Source organism: Hippichthys cyanospilos, chromosome 4 (genome assembly GCF_059441005.1).
Source record: "Hippichthys cyanospilos isolate Australia breed blue-spotted pipefish chromosome 4, RoL_Hcya_1.0, whole genome shotgun sequence".
NCBI lineage: Eukaryota > Metazoa > Chordata > Actinopteri > Syngnathiformes > Syngnathidae > Hippichthys > Hippichthys cyanospilos.
The window spans coordinates 9913860-9930617 of record NC_142372.1 but is presented as its reverse complement, the minus strand read 5'-3'; the positions used below and the strand labels follow the sequence as shown (position 1 = coordinate 9930617).

General features: G+C 39.3%; 1 long non-coding RNA gene across 3 annotated transcripts in view; it reads right to left on the bottom strand.

Annotated features, from left to right (window-relative positions):
- Positions 1-16758, bottom strand: part of LOC148424525 (uncharacterized) — a 118269-nt gene that overhangs the window by 95696 nt on the left and 5815 nt on the right. The window contains exon 1 of one of the 3 annotated variants that reach the window (XR_015865425.1): positions 8884-9668. The exons of the other annotated variants lie outside the window; for them this stretch is intronic. This is a non-coding gene — a long non-coding RNA (uncharacterized LOC148424525). Of the gene's footprint in view, positions 1-8883; positions 9669-16758 lie in introns of those variants that run through there. 3 annotated transcript variants of the gene reach the window in all.

The window sequence follows — 16758 nt, the reverse complement described above, 5'->3', positions numbered from 1 at the left end:
CCCAGGAGACAAATTCCATGTGCCTTCTGATATACAGTACTTGGCATATAAGAATGATTGTGAAACTAATGCCTTCACACATTTGTAAAGTTGAAGCTTTCAAAGTGTTTTACACACACCAGTACTACATTTCCCACAATGCACTCATCATTAATCAGTCGTTATTAGCTAGCATAAGAGCAAAAATCAACTTTTAGGCAGACAAAAACAAGAAAATGGACATGAAACAAAAACTATAGGAGGTGGAGGAATTTAAACAAGGTCTTAAAACTCAGCAGGCTCTGGTCAGAAAAGGCAAACCACAAAGCGAGGTAGTGGAGCTCACAAAATCAGTGTGGCTATTTATGGACGGTGATTTTATCAAAAATGTTATGGTTCAAGTTTGTGACGCAGTTCGCCTGGCAAAAGGAAACTGTTTTCAAAAATGTTGCTGAGCGTGTCCATCAATCTAAAAAAGCAGCGTTGTGATGAGGCCAAAATATTTCATCGCACATTCCCTGTCTGTGGATGAGCCACCAACACTTCTGAAATCCTCCAGTTGTCAATTTTCATCCGCAGTGGATTCCAGCAAGAGCGTGACATTGGCACCTAACTCTAACCCTAACGTCTCATTTATTTAATGTCCATGATGTGGGTATTTTATATCACGGAAGTTTGTCTTTTGTGCCTGTTGAAAATCAAAAATGTGAAAAATTGTGAAAAGAAAAACATCGACTTCTAAATTATTTGATATATGGAGAATTTAAAGGACATTCAAATAGTTTGTCTGTCTTCATAAAATGTGTCAGATGATGGTTGAAAAATGCACTAAGGATGAAGATTACAGGTTAATCTCCATCCGCTTGTCCTCGTCTGGTATTTATGGACTCTTAATTCATACAATAAGCACTATGTGAAATCTCTGTCTGCATTTCATACAAATGCATTTTGTGTTAATGTGATTGAGCATATACAATGGGTCGATTCTTTTTGCATATCATTTACATTTAATTTCACTTGTTACATAACAGTTGTGCATATTGTGTTAATGTGATTGATCTTATACAATGGGTAGATTTTCCTCTTGCATACATTTACATGATTTTAATCTGTTACATAACAACGGGGTGGAGGTACAGAACAGCTTGCAATTGTACACATAAAGAAAATGTAGGTTAAAAAATGGTGTTGTTAAATCTCACACTTTATAGGTGATTTGGCAATCTTAAGATCCAAATATTTGTCACTAAACAGGCGATTAAAGGGTCTATTTTTCTCTCTTTAATAACATACCAACTGATTTGCTATTAATGCAGCAAATGAATTTGATTTTAATTATTCCCTATGGGGAAAACGTGTTCTGTAATAAAACCGAGTTGGAAATCAATGCACGCCAGACAAATTGTACAATTTTTGTTAAGTCGCAAACTGTCCCTCTGTCTCATTTTCAACAGCAACCAGTGCACCTTAGATCAAACCCGTACTGGGCTCATAACAGGGTCCAGCGTGGTCATGACCTGGCAAGCTAAGCGAGGGGCGGAAGTAATGAATTAGAGTGGAGCTTGGAAGACGTAAGAGATTAGGCAGCGAAGGAGAGCTCTGTGCCGCGGAGCGCCTGCGAGGCCAAGGGTCAGGCATATACCAGCGACCATTGTCAGGCTAGCTCAGCATGTTTATTCAGCGAGTGCTCAGATTTGCTTACTGCATGGAGGGATAGGGAAGAAATGAAGAGGGTTTTACTGCAAAGCCAATAGTCTGTCCACTTACAAATGTTGCTTGTCCTCCAAAGATGTCATAAATCATTTTCAGGTCCAAGTGGGCCTGTGCGCATCTAGACCATAATCTTAGCTACACCAACAAAATCTCATAAGATCCAATTTAAGAGCTAAATGTAAGAATTTGGGTTGACGCAGGATAATACTCCATTTTAATCGATTTTTCTTCTAAATCTTTGAGTTCTTCATTCAGCTTAATGACACCTAACAAATTGAACTTTATATACAGGAAAAAAAGAGTTTCACTGAATTTGTTCAAATTCGTTGTTTCACAATAAAAAAAAACAATAATAACAATATGTAATTTTTTTAAAGTAAAATATATATATGAGATATGAAGAATATGTACTGTAAGAGATGCTACTGAGCGTAGGAACTCCCTTTACTTTCAACAATATATCAATTTTATCTAAACTAAAAATTTTTGAAAATTATTTACTTTTGGAAGATATATACAGTATTTGTTGGACACGCCACTGCACTTTTTCTTCTCAGAATGTGAATACGAAGATGATTGTTGCCTAAGATTTTTTTTTTTTAAACATGTTGCAAATCAGACAAACTTTTTCAAAAGGTATGGCTTTCATATGAAATAAAAATGCAAATGAATATCGGTTATTATCGTCCTTGCCTACTAATAAACAGCACCGCCCCTGGAGGAGGAAAAAAAAAACATGTCAGTCAATCCCTACATCGCAAAGATGCCCAACACTGGAAAGAAAATGACATAATCTTAAGTAATTGGACGGCAGACTTGAAATTGGTTTGAACTCTAAAACTGAATGTCATTTCTACACATGGAAAGCCTATCTCTCCTGCTTGACTTTAGATAAGTCAGTTCCTATAAATGTGCAATCTTCAAAGATGTTGAGCTTCCAGGAATCTCAGCCGCAGACTCTGATCAGAAAGACAAACAACATTCTGACTCACACTCAGTCAATAACAAAAGACCTTCACCAGACAGTCCACTTTGTTGCACTGACACATGCACACTGTTACTCATACTATGAAACATTAGCCTGCGCAACCACACGACAAAGTCATAAATAACACTTGTGGCATCGGAGTAAACTTCTGAGATCAGCCCGACTTTGTTGTGATGTCATTTCTTTTGCTGATGACCACAACTGGTGACATCATCATCAATGTCCACCCCCTTAGTGGACATTGTTAACATCAAAACATCATTTCATTAAAAGACCAACTGAAGAGTTCATATATGACTCCCTTACCCAATGTAAAGCTGAAGCCCTACTATTGTGATCGTATTTTTCCGTGTAGAAGTTGAGGTTTTTTTTTCTAATTTTCAACCCCCATAAGTGGGTCGACTTATTCCCGTATAACACAAAACAGACTAATTCATTTTGAATAACATTAATTCAAATACGAAATAAGTAATACCACTTACATGGCATAAAATGATTATACAGTATATACTTCTAATTCGATATATTATGCAATTGTTTTAGCACATTTACACTTTCAAATGCACTTTCGTCAAGCGCTTCCTTATTGCCTCTTTGTTGTCAACAGCAAGGCCGCGTGGATCATTTTTCCAGTGGACTTTGACGGGTTATGAAAAGGAAAAGACGGCTTGACTTGTCTTCTTCAGCCAATGGACGTGTGTGCTTGAACAACATGGATGCCGGCAGGTAGGGGGGAAACAGCGAAGAGCAACCTTCCACGCTCTCCCAACAGTTGTCGTCGCTTGGTTAAAGACCGCCACCTCAAGTAAGAAGATCAGCAAATCATCTCCTTTAAGGGGGCTCCTCCCACCTGTGGTCCATTCTGGAGGTTTCTGATTTTCCCCTAATTGGGGTTTTTTAGTTTTTCCTTCCCCTTCTGGGAGCTTTGACAGGGGGTGCTGTTGTGTACCTTACACTGAAAAGATGTCTCTGTACGACTTCTTTTTTTGAAAGAAATCTCCACATGACCTCTTTTCATCTGTGAAGCCCTTTGAGACTTTGGTGACTTAGGGCTATACAAATAAAATTTGATTGATTGATTGATTGATTGATTGATTGATTGATTGATTGATTGATTGATCTTCGAAGACGTCAATTTTAAACAAATTGGATAAGGATGACTACAAGTAATGAGGATGTCTGCGCAAATGACGATCAGGAGGGAGAGGACGTCAATAGTATGTGATGTTATGATGAAGAAATGCATCTAAAAGAACAGTAATTTAAAACAGCCATGACATGTATAACCACTAAAGTCAGGGGTAGACTTGTGCTTGCGTTTTAGTAAAAATTCACCCAAATGTAAGTAAAAAAAAAGGGGGGGGGGGTCGACTTATACACGAGGTCGACTTGTACAGGGAGAAATACGGTAATCTTTGTATATGGTTTGTTTGCTAGCCTTTTGTTCTGTGGTAGCAATTTTTCATAAATATAAGACGAGGTGGACATCCACATCAGGAGCAGAGTGACCCTTCTCTGAAGTGGCAGCTAATGTCAATTAAACAGAGTGGCTCAGTGCCTGTGACCCCGGGATGATCTCTGGTGTCGGCTGCAGGCCAAGGTCGTGCCACAGTGTTAACAAGATTTGATCCTCCGAGATTTTCTATTGCGCTCTCCTCGCCTCTTTCAGCATATCCCGTCCAACAATATTTCACTGTCAGGTGTTTTTTTTTTTTTTAAACCATACATTCTCTCCTCTTCCCCCTTCAGGCTTCTCTTTGTCTCTCCATGTCCCTCGTCTGTGTCCAGGATGGCTTTAATCAACAAAATGCCCAGTGACATTCATTCTATCACCCATTCCATTTTACTGGCTTGCATGTTTTGATTTGTAGCCCCTTGTCTCTCCTCCATACTTGTAAACGTCAATTCATTTATCATCTTGACCGCTTCATGTTGTCTTGAATGTATTCAAATCCTCATTTAAATATGCGTATGCCAAAATCCAATATATTCAACTATATATCACAAGCTTTCCACTACAGATTATTACGCAACCAGCAATCTTTTCATGAAATGCATTCAACTACATTACTGCTGACCCGTTTCAGATGGAAATCACAGCCCAAGCACATAATTAAGATTTAACTATTTAATTCAAAATGTAATCCCTTTCGCATGTTGCACTAACATCTCTCAGCACATTTCAGCAAATTGATCATATTCATTTCTAACCGTCATTTTTGTTAATCATCATTATTTGGCACTTTTCTATAAGTTGTCACTTGAGAAACAAGCGTAAAACCCAGACGTAAAGCAGATATTCATTATACACAAAAATCCAACGCAGCCACAACTCGAAAAACTCTCAAAACTAGACTCAGAAACTAAACCTGGAAAGGAACATGACTCAGATGCGGAAACTCAATTCAGGAATTAGAACAGAGGAACCCACTTTGACATGACAACTTGAGAGCTTGGCATCATGACTACAATTTGTCACTGAGGACTAAAGTCATAAATACTATCAGACATCATTTTTATATGAAATAATAAAGCTAACTAAAAGATGATAGCAACAGCATGGGAACTGGTAGTTTAAGGAACGAACCAGTCACGACCAGTGACATATGCCAAAGGTGACAAATACATAAAAATGACAATATATGACCATTAGATCAAAGGTGAAAAATACCTGACCACAGCCAACTGACCTCACAACATAAGTAACTCAAATTACTCAAGACCTAAAGCTTACTAACTGAGCATTGTGTCTTGTGATTCGGCGGAATTTATACTCCGATTAACATGGTGCATGTTTCAATTACAATGTCATCCGGTAGTTTGGAATCAACAAGTTGCTATCTCACCAACTCAGGTAAGCTGCTATCCAACCAACTCAGGTATCTTACAAAAAAAAACAAATATGTTGGCAAAAAAAAAAAAAAATCATGCACAGCGGGCGTGCTTAATGTTCACATTATGAGAGTACCAACAATGGATGGACAAATGGCTGTCAAACCGGAGCCACAATATTTTTAATCTGTTGCATTTCAATTGGAAAGGAGAGGTGAAGGTGCGATATTTGGCCATGGAATTTTAAGCTGTGACAGCAACGTCTCCCTCAGTGAGCGAGAGGAAAGAGAGAGAGAGAGAGACATGCACACAAAAACACTAAAAATACACTTTGTTTTCCCTCCGTAAGAATAATTTCAAACTTATATGCCTGGTCTGCTATTGTTTTGTTTTTTTTCCGTTTGAGTTGGATGAATGCAACCTGGCTGTTCAGATTATAGTCGCTGTCAAAAGATCGGCTACGTATCGGATGCGGTAACACCCAAGTGGCTTGGGACGTATTGAAAAAAAAAATCGGATACGTGTCGCTCACACTGCCACCAAAACATCAGATAAAGGTCAAAAAGAAAAAAAAAATCGAAACTGTGTCACGTCAGGATGCAGTGTGAATCTAGCCTAAATCGAAGTATGAATCTGTGTCAAAATAAATTTTGACCTTATGAAATCAAGGACAGTACCTGCAGTCAGTGATCCGCTCTCACAGCAAGCCATCGATTTTCATCAGATATACCTCCATCTCCTGGTAAGTGATGCTTAGGTCATCACTCAGGCTGGGTATAATGATTACTCAGCTCAATAAAGACATTTTTAATATGAAGGGAGTGGTGGAACACATTTGCCAATAAACCTGCAACCTGACAAACATGCCGGCATATACTATATACACGTGGGATCATTCACACAATGTGACTACGCACACACTTTGCATAATAAATACCAGAGGAGTGAGCATGAAAATATTGACACAGACTAGACAAATATTGTGTCCATACGGTAGGCGATGCAACATAAGTGGGCATAAGTAAGTATAGCGGTGGTCTTATCAGCAGCATCGCCATCAGTGGCGTTGCAGGTCTCCCTCACATGATGTGATTATCTGCTCCACTGGCCTTGCTCTCCTGACTGGAACGCATTAGCAACCTGGATATTTCTGCCTGGCAGAGCTGCTACCTCAAGCCTCTCTTAACGCTAGTGTGAATGTGCATGTGTGCGTGCGTGCATGTGTCCGTGCACCAGTTATTGCGAAAAGGACTAGATTTGTTTACTTCCGGCATCTGCTGTGAGGTTAAAAGGGGAGATTTAGCTGAGGGTAATGTAAGGATAAATATTAGGGAACTAATAAGTGCTTGTGCTTTGGAAGAACTGTTGCAAAAAAAAAAAAAAAGAGGCCAGTAGTATTTATCTTGTGCGGATTTTTGAATGGTGATGAAATTACTGATGATGCCAATTCAGTGATTTCTACTGTGCAAATGAAGATTCATGAATTTGGTGCGGCCCTAAGAACAAGAAGGCCTACTTGTGCATGAGTCCAGCGTCCTCCTGAGCCAGCTTGCTGCTGAATGAACACTGTGTAAACCTCTCCCGCCAATTATCCGCCACTCAAGCTTCTGGATGGCCTCCGCTTTACCGCTGCATTCCATGCCAATAAGGCCGTCAGCCTCCTTGCTCTTCCCTGTATGGCTTTCATTCCTAAATTTATGAAGCCGCCCCTCTGAGGGCGCTTGAGCCATGAGTCTGTCAAACGGTTGCCAAACAGCCTGTTGCCTAAGGTGAAAAGTCCACACTCGTCTTTTTGTCTCTTTAGGTTTCTTCCAAGATGTTGGCATTGAATTTAAAGCATATTCTTCAAAGAGAAATATAAAAACTCTTAAGAACCAGTGAGAGTCTTCACGTTGGCGTAGATAAGCAAACGCTATATGATAATATTTTGCTTTTATAAAGTGTCACTGTTGTGCTGGAAGCTCATATGACCAACTATTGTGACATTTTATACACACATCAATACTATTGGTCCCCACCTGGTGTGTTATTTTTACAAATCGCTGTTCAACTCAACCCTTGTGCACAAACTTTGCAAACTATACACATTGTATTTTTCTAAGTTGATAAATGCTTTTAAAGGCGTAATAATTATTTATGAAGATTTTTTTTCTTCAACCACTCAAATTGTTCAGTGGCATCAGTTCTATCCATACACCCACAAAAAAATAATTGAAAAATGGTATAATCTGTCTTTGTACTATGCTGCCTTGGTTTTTACCGCACCTCATTAGAATGTTACAACAATCACAGGAAAATGAATGAGATAAATCCTATTAAATGTGTCACAAAAATTGTGAATATAATGGTTTTATATGGTCCAAAATGTGGTCATTGATTATTTATGGAAACAAAATTTGCACGTCGAGCTGCAATCACTTAGAAGTGTCAGAATCATTGCATTTTGAAATTTTATCTGTTTTAATAATCTCCTGGAATGTTCTGCTCCTGGGTGTTATTTTTCACATAGATTCTTTTATGACATCTATTTTTTTTTTAATCCCTAATTTATAACATAGTTCCACAAGGGTTAAGGTAATAAAAATGACTTGCTGACTTTGGCCAATCAATGACAATGCGGTTTTCTGAAAAAGAATTGTTTTGGAAGTATTGAGAATCCATTTGATGAAAGTTATATATTCAATGTATTTATTATAAACACATAAACACAGAGAGAAAACAAGGTGATAAAGCAAAAAGTCAAAGCCCAATTTCCCATAAAGCCTTTATACAGTAAATACGGCTGCAAGACTTGAAATTGCCAGCATGCCCATTCAAAATTTCCAGGAGAATTCCCTAGTTATTATTATCATTACTATTGTTCTAAAAAATGTCATGAATAACAACAGAAGTGGTAGTAGTCAAATTCCAAGAGACAAATGATGCAAATTATTGAAAAACTGCTAAATTTGGTGCAGTAAATGCTACGGGCCACTCATACACAGTTGGGCTGCAAACACCGCCAGCTCAGGCTCATCTGATTTACAGCATGAAACTGCCCACACTCGGCACACTATTTAACCCTATCTTCCAGTGTTTCCATTATGTCTTCTATGATACATACTACATCAGTCAGTCCTCTGGAACCTAGCATGTTTGATAGCAGATGGTATGAATTATTGCCCAGAGTTTTCGCCAAGCTTTTTTGACATCTTTTTTTTCGGTGAAATATTTATGCCTATGCAGGCTAGACACACACCACTGTGTTTTTGTGTGTGTGAGAATAAGAAGCTAGACCACAAACTCAAGGGAGCGGGCCTTTCGTCTAGATGGGCTCCCACTGCTCCCTCACAGGGCTATCAGCACTAACGTGTCAGTTATGGTTATGTTACCTGTCACAATGCTTTGGATCAGGCCCTCCATGCACACCGAGGGTAAGAGATAGGCCGTCTCATCATGCCGCGGCCCGCCAAGACTCGTATCATCACTGATGCTCAGGGAAACCTTAGAATTACAACTGAGTGGTTTAGGAGTGTGAAAGTGGCTCAGTCAGTAGGGACAACGTCCTTGGTTTCAGGAAAGGATGGTTGCAGATTAGAGGCCAGCTAAAGAAGTTCAAGAAAACAAATCAGATCCCTTACAATGAGTACATGGAGCTATGGGATGAAGAATTATCAGAAAACACTTCTGATAGCATGCTGTTAAATTGATAGAAGATAGATTTGATTGTATTACTCTTGTGAACCAAGATATTTTTCCTTCCCACCACACTTTGCTGTGACAGGCATTTTATATCCTTGTATCTTACCAATTTACAAAACACTAATTTACAAGTTAACTATTGTTACCATACACCGTTTCAACAACCTCAGATTTGAGGAATTAAAATGGTAGATAAAGGCATTTTTTTCTCAAGTCAAGACTTCTAAATAAATTAAAAGACTTAACATAATGAACATCTCTGTAGTTCCAACGGTATTGTGGAGGCTTGCTGTCTGAGCTTTGTTGGTTTGGATTTGAAACGCTTATCCTTGTGTTGACAGAAGAAACTGGAGCTGATCTGGAGACAACTCCAAATTTCCGACCCCCCTCAGACAACAATATCCTCTGGTCTGCTGTCTGCCAACAGGCTACAACAAGTCCTCATGAGCAGAGACTGTCCTCCATCAGCACCATGACTTTTGAGGACATTTGATGCTTGTGTTTCATGGCAACACCCATTCTAAAAAAAAAAAAAAATCAAAATCAATTCAGCAATTATTGCTGCAACATATAGCAGAAATTCCTACATGTTTGTCAAAGATCAATTTTAAATTTTGACCAACTTTGGGACTGATTTAGATTTAGATTCCTGACCAAAAGTATCTTGCATCAGATATCAAAATGTTTAGGGGACCAGAGTCCTCATGCTATCATACTTCGGTCTGTGTGGAGTAAACATTCCATTCACTTATTTTGTACCCTCTTTAAGTGTATTGTGTGGGTGGTACTTATGAGTGTATGGGTGGTACTTATGAGGGAGAAGGTACTTGACTAAAGACCACTGGTGGGCCTGGACATCAGATTGGGTGTCCAAGGCCACACTGATGGCAAAGAGGCAACGACTCCTCAGATTAGCATCAATCCCTGAAGGCTATTAAAAAGCCATTTGTCTCAATATAAAAGGCAGCCAGTCAAACACAGTCCAAGTGTTGTCTGTTTTATTTTAACTCTCAAGATTCTCCTCCTGAAAACAAACAGTAGGCTCAAACCGTCAGTCAGTCCGACTGTAAATCTTACCAATCCGACTACCAACAGTACCTATCCTGCTGTCTGATTTTGCATTCTTCTCTACCTGTTTGCCTGTCTGCCAACAATCCTCCTTCTGTTTGTTTGTCTGTCTAGCCTAAAAGTATATTCATGCATCATGAGACTCTACCTTTCCGCTATCTAACTGTGTGTGAGTCCTACTTACCTACCTGTCCATCGGTTATAATTTGTACCTTCCTGTCCATGGTTCCTTCTACATGACTATCCACACACGTAACTACAGGAGCCTACCTGTCTGTCCATCAAACAGATCTAGTGCATCCCTGCATCTATCTGACCTACTTTTCTCCAGAGTCCAAGGATCCTACCTGCCCGTTAGTCCTACATGCCAGGAACATGTAGCAAACTTCTGTACTCCTTCGCCACCAACCTACCAATCTTTCTGTCTGTCCGACCAACCTTACAACCTATCTCACTCTCTGCTTCAGCTAATGACGTACCTACTGTACTTACCTGTGCAAGGTTCACCCCTAAATGTTATTCTCAGAGTAGTTTTGACCTACCTACCTACCTGTCACTGGTTCTTACCTCTCTACCAATGTGTGCTTCCCGCACATTCCCAACTCTCAGACCTACTTACCCGACTAGTCTGTTTAAAACAACTAAATGACCAACCAAATCCTTTGCCCGACCTTCTTACGCACACCTCTCTTTTCGCAGTCCTACCATCCATCCTACCTATGTATCCATCTATCTGCCTGGGCTTAATTCGTTGTGATGGTGACCGGCGATAGGCGAGGAGGAGTGTGAGACGGATGGACAGAGCAGAGGGAGACTGTGACGGATCACAGCAGTTAGAAGAGAAGAAAAGGAGATAAGGAGAAAGACAAAGGGATGTCAAGAGTATCAGAGAGCGGGCGGGTTGGAGCGTGCTGGACGGGCCCCAGCGGAGTCATCGATCCAGGCTGGTCTTACATCAGAGACAGGAAACCTGAGCCGCATGCTTCATCACCTTCCCTATGGAGTTCTTCGTCCCTCCTGGCGACCGTCTCCTTTTCGCAGTCGTACCCTCGCCATGTTTCTTTGCTGCTGTCTAGAACCTGTCAGCTGCTGGTACAAGCTGCTGTCAATTCATCATCTGTGGCTAATCGGGCCGAAGACCGGCTGCACCCCTTTGCTAAGTGCACACGGCCATCCATTCACAACCACTCATTCATTATGCTGCTTGCGCATGTGTGCGGTTGTGGCTTTCTTTGTACATACATCAGTGTGTCTATTATTCACAAGCTGTCCTCATATAGAGAAGGCCAGGACCACGCAACTTGGGGGTAACGAGGTTAGCTTATCGAATTTGTTTAGGCGTCACCATATCCTATGAGAGGCAGTGCACGCCGTCACTCCTCCTACTCTCCCACTTGCTCAACCCTCATTTCACCTACCTCACTCTAAAATATCTCTGTGTTAAGAAGCCCACGGTGGAGCAGCCGGGGTGTTTGCTTATAAATGTTTAGCTGTAAGACTCCTTTTACCGTGCGCTTTAAAAGATACTATCGTTTACGGGTTATAATTAGCTGCAGCAAACAGGGGAGTGGGAAGGCAGTGCTTTGCACTGACTTAAATTTCACCAGCGGGTAATTGTTTAAAAACAAATTATGCCGAGATTTGACCTAAGCAAGTTAGACAATCATAATGGGTGTTTAGAAAAAGCTCCTAGTTTTACGTTAGCTTGAGATGATACATTTGCTTCTTAAATGAGGCAAAGCAAACTTATTATGTGGTGTGTCAATGGTTTTACTAAAAATATTAGTTATATTTGAAACAGATTTTACATCACCACTGCATGCACATTGAATAGTTCAACAACACAGCATACATGTGCAGTGCTGTAGAAGCTACAAAAATTAAGCCTAATTTAATACATGAATACCCTATTTAACATGACCTGATCCGAGTTACTTCATACTTAAGAGACCACAATATTTATGAAATATGAACTAAACATAAAGCTTAAGCGAGAAATGAGAATGCACATTTTTCGTAAACATACAGTACCTGTTTGATGAGTGTAGTTGCAATTTCATTATTTTTTGAGAATATAAAAGGATGTTTGGTGCTGAATGCCTCGCATTTTCTCAATCAGCATTCATTTTAACATCCTTTTAAAACATTTTTTTCACTTTATATGGCATTATCAGTATGAATCGTTCAATTAGTCAAATACCGTAGCCCTGCCACTGGGATTTATTGTGTATCAACTCAACCACGCTTTCATTGGCATGGGTAATATCTTCATTGTCTGTGTGATCATTTTGAGATAGTTATGTCAGTAATATGTCTGATACAAGACCCCAATGGTCTGAAAGTAATTTCCACTTTTAAATACCTTGGGAAAGCCCCATTCAGAGCCATTCCTGTCTTCCATGGCGACTCTCAGACCACACAGAAACACTCTCAGCTTTCAGGAGGCGACGTGAGCCAAACGAAGAACCCAAACAGGACAAACATACCCCCCCCCCCCCCCCCTCCCCCCAACCACCACCACTTTATTGATTTTCACTGTTGATTTCATATTCTCACATGTACACTCTTTTTGACTTGCACATAGCTGCCATGAGGTCTTCAAATTCAAATGTTTTATCTGAGACAAATCCTCTAGAATTCCTTGCTTAATTATTCGTGACCTGCACATCCTGTGTATCTGCTATTCAGCAAAAATAATGTTCTTTTGTTACTCTGAATAATAAATAATGCACAAGCTGCAAAATGATGTAAAATATATGTCAGTATCGTTGATCAAACCAAAGCGTTGTTGGTTTCAACAGGATTTTGTGTTTGTTTGTATTAAGGGCTACTCACTTCAAACAAATTTAAGTCAAAAGACTACACTATAACGACAGTCCAGATCAGTAAGCAAAATTAGTAAGGTGCTATATAATTGTAATTTATTATAATTAATATAATGAATGTTAAAAGCAATTGGAGACTGTCAGCAGTTTTTCTGTCATGTGACTTCAAAGTAGAAATGCAGAGAGGTGAACATGGACATTGGCATGAGGAAGTTTAACAAGTGTTATGCAAGGACAAAGTTTGACTGTTTTCTGTGCTATTTTGCAGAGGCATGAACATTAGCTTTTTATTATTTTTAACATGCATGAGCAAGCAATGCATTTGGCTCCTGCAATAAATCTTTTAACATTTCAAGAAGAAAGTAAGGCAATGACAAAAGTTGAAAACTTTGACTTAACTGTCTGGACAAGTAGTTATCTATAACGTAAATAATGTAAAACTGAGAAGAGTTGAGAAACGTCAATAGGATGGCAGAGGTGCCACTGCACTTTTGATGATGCCAAAATGGAATGATTTGAGTTGGATTTACACTGCAAGTCCAAGTGCTAAATTCCGATTCAGTGCTTGTATCTGTTTGGCTTTCTTTACTTATGTGATCAATATCCAATACCTGTTTCACACGTTCCGCTGTCAACTGTTACTCAATACTACCTGGATGCTACATCATCTCAAATTTTCTCACACTTCCTTTCACATCTTTCTTGAGGCTACACATGCAACTTGTTCCTGAAAATATTCCACACCATAACAAAGCAAAATTACAAAACAGCCCTAATAGTGCGAAGACCAGGTCTACATGCTGGCTATTGGGGCAAAACAATGAGGCTAACAAAATCTGAGGAAAGCCGAGACTCGACTTAAAACTGGCAGTGTCCCGGGATGTCTGGTCTCCCCAACTAACGCAAATTAGAGCACTTAGGTTTTATATAATTGCGTAGGCAATTGCCAACTGTGCCATTTTAGCCACATCCAGAAAAAAAAACTAAAAATTTGAAAAATTGGACAGGTGAAAAATAACAGAATTTAGATTTATAGATTGTAGAGAATTACTGTCACGTGTATAGGAGTAAAACTAGAGTTGTACATCTGTCCACATGCTATCAGTAATTAACTTGACCTTGTATATTATATTTCAAAGCACACCTTTGGATTTATTTGCGAGGTCTTGAATGAATATGAGTGAATAACTACAGTATACTAGAGAATATTACCGGACTGACTGATACAAACTTCGGCTATAGTTGTGCCCCCTTTCCTCATCTCAGTATCTTCATAGAAGATCTTGCTTGGCTCCCCACACACCACCAGAGAGTGAGTAAATGGTCATCATGGTCAATATCTATTTCCTGTGGTGTCAGGTTTCAGAATAATGTCCATATTGAACCAATGTTTCAGCAGACTCCCATCACACTTTTTCCCCCCACCCGGCCGTCCAGTGTTTCCAAAGGGGAGAAAATCCCTACAAATGCGATTAAACAAACGATTTTTGGCCAAGCCATCGATCATCCATCTCGCTCTGGCGGAGATCCTAACAGCGCAGGCGGGGCATCTGAGAAGAGAATGTGCCCTTAATCTGGTTTGTGATTCCTGTTTATCCTGCACAGATCAGCAGTGTTAACTTAATGGGTGGAAACTCTTGATCTCAGTGCTGCTCTACACTTAAGAAAATGCACCCAGACACCGGAATCGTTGATGAGCGTGCTGATTTTGTGCTTTTTTTCTACAAAAAGGTCGAACTCTCAAGCAGAGATCAAACTTTGTGATCAGTACTTCAAATAGCAGGTAAGACCCATTGGCCAGTGCTGTTTTAAATATGGCGTTTGGTTTCCAAACGATTAAATTCCATCAAGCTCAAAAGGTAAACTTACTCGCAGTGTAGTTAGCACCACAGCAAATTCCCGCTTTCTACCCCTGTGGGATTCTCAGCATTACTACACAGCAGCTCATGTAAAATACATTTTACATCTGTAAACTGAGTTATTGCTCTTATGGGAAGCAAAAAGGCCAGACGTGATGCCAAGCGCTCGTGAGCGCAATCAATGTTTGGTTTGCGCTAAAAGCACCGATTGGGGGAGGGGCCGCCTACTTAAAAGCTTGCACTTTTATGACTTAATCAATTTATTGGTGTACTGCTCATTCTGTTTAAGCCAATAAATGGTCGAATTACTTTAAAATACTACTTAGCCCTTTGAGCAGCCATGTTTATGAAGCAGTTCACGGCATGTGAACACATACATATAAAGGAGACAGGTCACTGGTGCTGGTCAGATTCTGAATATTTCTGGTGAGACGTAGTCTAGCTTAAACATAGTTCACTACCAAAGACGAAGGATATCTGATGCTATAAAGCCATGTTGGCAAGGCATTCTAAAAATGATTGCAAGGTAGAATTGATATTTTTAAAGGCCAACCTAACTCATTCACTACCATCGATGGTTATAGACATCTAAGATCCATTTTTAGTAGACTGCCTGGCAATGAATACATTCACTCATCCTAGAGCTGAAATGAGTCCTCAAGTAATTAGAGGAACTCAGTTTAAAAAAAATGCTTTAGGCATTTTTTTCTTTATACCTTGCTAAAAGATACCCACTTTTGTGTACTTACAAAAAAAATGCAGCCTAGTCAAAATCCTGTTTGACTGGGCTGCATTGATGAGTTAATATGGATACGCGGAAAAAAAAATGCACGAGGGAAAGGAATGGGGAAATACTCATCAAAATTCAGGGGATGCATTTGGAAAAGCTTGATTACATTTGGACGAGTGTTTTAAATGACAAGAGAATATGTAAATCAGCTGGAATAGTGCCTACCTAACTGTTTCACACAAAAGCCTCAAAGTTCTGAGATTTAGGGTTTGAATCTGGACATCCGAAATCTTGTACGGAGTTTGAATTTTCTCTCTAAGCTTGCATTGCTTTTTCCGGGTACTCTTGCTTCTTCCCATATCTTATTCACTAGTGGAAAAATGTTAGGTCAATGTTTAAGTTTTATTTCTGATTCCTCATTGTGATTTCCAGGAGCATCCCGATCTGATATTGATATCAGCTATGGATCCATCATCCATCAAAAATAGTATTGGATTATATCAGTCTACATGCAAAATCTCTGTTTTTAACACAGCAAGCAATGAGACAGTAGACAATATTGTGCTTTTTTTGTTGCCATCGTATAATAATTGAAAGAAAAAAATATTCTGGATGTATTGAAGTAAACTCGAATTGTTATTTTACACTTCAAAGAGTATCATTTGTTTGTTTTTTTAGTTTATTGGGGTTGTTTCTTGGGATCTCATGGTTAATTTCTTTTTAATTAATTTTATTTAAGTGAATTATGTCCTTATGTTAAAGGTTGAATTTATGTAACCCAAATGTTGGAATAAATGGGTCATATTTTTTTCTATCCACTGACTAATGGCCTTTGTTTGAATAGTATCACTTGATCAAGTCTATCCTAAAATATCACACTCAAAAATAAATAAAAACATGCACAGTATGATTCCAGCTGATAATGTATCAGATCGATATCGGGCAGTACCTTAGGCCGCAATATCGGTATTGCATCGGAAGTGAAACTGTTGTATGTGAACACTCCTAATAATTTTCTACTTACTAAGGCCCCATTTGAACTACTGTATACGCACTGCTAATCACCAAAAGATATCAACAGCA